A 3,310-nucleotide genomic window follows, 5' to 3' on the forward strand; every position below is an offset into this window, starting at 1 on the left:
AATTTGAAAAATTTTCTTTAGATAAAACCGCAGTAATTTTTCAGCAATATCGGAATGTAGATAACCCCAAACTTGAGCTGCGTAACACATAATCGATCTGACAGTTGCTACGAACATTTTAAATATCGTGCTATGACACACACTTCTTCTACTAAAAAGCTGTTTCCAGGTACTATTTAGTGCCACTTTTGAGTCGGAAAGTTTTTGTCGAGTGTGATTTGCAAAATTCATGTTCGACGTCATTAGTACTCCCAAATATTTAATATATGTAATATATTATATGTATTATCTATATTTTTAAATTCAGAATTTATTGTTTTAGAAACCACATGACTAGCAAAATTTTAAATTATAATTACTGCCGGAAACCGGCCCTAAAACAAAGTCAAATTGTAAAGGGGATCGTTTACTTAAACGTCTATCTCTCTGAGACCCATGCAAACCTACTGTTTTGAATGTCCGTTTGTCAGTTCATTTGAGTAGTGGAGTGAGTTAAGAAATGCAATTGAAGGTGAAATAAATGTTGAAACCGTTCAACAGTGGTTCCGTAATAACGGCTTGTTTGCTAGACAACCTGCGAAAACACCGTTTCTCAGTCATAAGATAAAATAAGGTGACAAAAAAAGGACTAAACCCCATCAGAATTGAACTAAAACAGATTATTTGGTCAGATGGAAACAAATTTAACCTGTTCAAGTCTGTTGCGGTCCGGTTCATTCACCGAAGAAGCAACGAACGTTTTAAAGAAGCATTCGCATTCATAAGTTGTTTGGGCCTATTTTTCATATTTCGGACTAGAGGAGTTCCATTTTGCAGATGGTATGGTTAACGCTGAAAAATATTTTAACATCTTAAAACAGTATTTAATACCATCAATGGAAGACCATTTGTCTTATTAAAATTTTGCACTTTTTCAAGAGGATTTCGTTCCTCGACACCGCGCAAAACCGATAAGATTTTTATGCAAAAACAGTAAAGTTTTATTAAAGAAACATTTTTGTAAAAGAAAATAATTTTTGTTATTTAAGGTGAAGAATTTCATTCAAAAAGAAGGAATTCAAGTGCTTTTGACCAGATAAAAGTCCAGACTTTAATCCGATTGAGAATTGAAAATTGGAAAAAAAATCAACCAAATGAAGACGAAATGCAGAGAACTCAATAAAGCTATAGAAAAAGTTTGGCATGACGAAATTCCCTTGAAAAATTTTCAAAGTCTTGTAAACTCCATGCCATCTCAGATTAATGCGGTACATAAGGCTAGAGATGGTTCTACCAAATATTAATTTTTTTTATTTTTTATTATTTTTATGTTTTGTGAATACAACATTTAATTGTTAAAGTATCTAAAATAAACAACAATAAGAAAAAAATTATTTTCCTAGTGGAAGCAGATTTTTTGAGTATTTAGAAGGGATATGTATGTACATATATTTCCTTATATTTTCAAAAAATTAGAAGTTCAAGTCAAATATCAAAAATTCTATAAAATGATGGGAAATACATACAAAAGTCAAATAAACATTTATGTATTTCACAAAAATAGTTTTCAATTTTTGATGGAAAATTTGATAAAAATGTGATATTTGATAGGTGATATGGTTTCCATTAGCGCTACTGTATAATAAATGCCATTATAATATTACATATTGAAATTTTTGTTCAAATATCTGAGGTTTATTGAAAGTCATATTTGGCATAATTTTTCAGTAATTTCTGAGATCTGAAATAGAAATAGATAGAGTATGAAGAACAAAGTTTTGTGATCTATTAACGTTTTTCTGTTGTAGAAAAATTATTAGGGAAAAACTTGGATACTTTTTTGGGGTGTCGCAGATGGAAGTGAAAAAAGCCATAAAAATATAGTACTTTTTTGCACATTTTCACTTTCAAAATCTTACTGTTAGAAAAATTGAAAATTTTTTATATATACAAATAATGACACTATCCTAAGCTTTAAAAAAATTAGAAAATAATAAATTTTTTAATAAAAAATTTAAAAAATTATAACAATTTAAGATTCGTTAAATTTTTGCGAAATTTCAATTTCGTTAAAATTTTAGAAAATTTTTTAGAAAACTTACAAAATAATGCAGTGCTGTTTACTTTTATACAAAACAAATATAATGGAGTTGAACCTGTAAATAGAAGTTTGAGTTTTAGAGAAATTTTGAAAATGAATGAAATCAAATGCATTGAACACCAACCAAAATAAAAACACAAATTAATTTTTTTCTATTTTGGCAGATGTTAATGTTTTATACACTTTTACATATCGCACTTCTTGACTTCTCAGTTGGTAAATGCACCTTTGTACATGAAAATACCTACAACTATTGCTTAGAGAGCACAAAATGACTCGAAAGCAGTGACGATTGCTCTAAGGTGCGGAGGTGTGCGGTGAACACCCTAACATAATTTGCAAAATGTCAAATAACATAGGTATATAAATTTATTAAGTATCTTCACATCAAGAATTATTATTATTTATTACATTTCCATATATATATTTTTAAAGTTTTAGAAAAAACAATTAAATATAATTGTCTCTGAAAACTCAATCAATTTGCTTCTGTTAGCTGCTATACTTGTTAGGTGTGCTCATATATTTGCAGCTCAAATCACAGAACATTTCTATTATATTTCGTCTCTCCATTTGTGTGCAAAGAAGTTGGCCGCACATTCATACGTTGCATATGAACAAAATAATGTGCGTGTGCTCCCGTTCGTAATATCAGAAATAAAGATTTATATAGTGGGAATTGTATGAGAGTAATTTTCTGTTCTATTCGAATATCAACTGCATGCATACGAATCCAACATGATGATTTGCCAAAGTGGTTGCATGAGCGGCTGAAGTTTGCAGCTCATCTCACCATACATTTCTATCACATTTCGTCTCTCCCCTTTTAACAGTAGCACCCACGAATTTCTGTGCTTACTGTGCGGAGTACTTGTCCGCACATTAATACGTTGCAAGTGGGTTTGATTTTGTTTGATCACTGCATAAACATGTATGGTTCTGAGTTAAAACTCTTTTGTTTGAAAAAAGTTTGATGTTACAAGTATATAAAAAGTTTTGTTTCTTCCATATTGATATAATATTAAATTTATATATAAATTATTAATTTAATTTATTTAATATGTTATTTTGTTAATGAATTGTTAATATAATATTGCGAATATATTATTGCCTAATATAATATAGTTATTATTAATAAAACATCTCATATATTTTAATATAATTGGTACATGTAAAAACAACATTAAAGAAGGGCCGCACACCCTTCCAGATAGGCACGCGTCGTCACTG

Source organism: Teleopsis dalmanni, chromosome 2, assembly GCF_002237135.1.
Source record: "Teleopsis dalmanni isolate 2A chromosome 2, ASM223713v2, whole genome shotgun sequence".
Classification (NCBI taxonomy): Eukaryota; Metazoa; Arthropoda; class Insecta; order Diptera; family Diopsidae; genus Teleopsis; species Teleopsis dalmanni.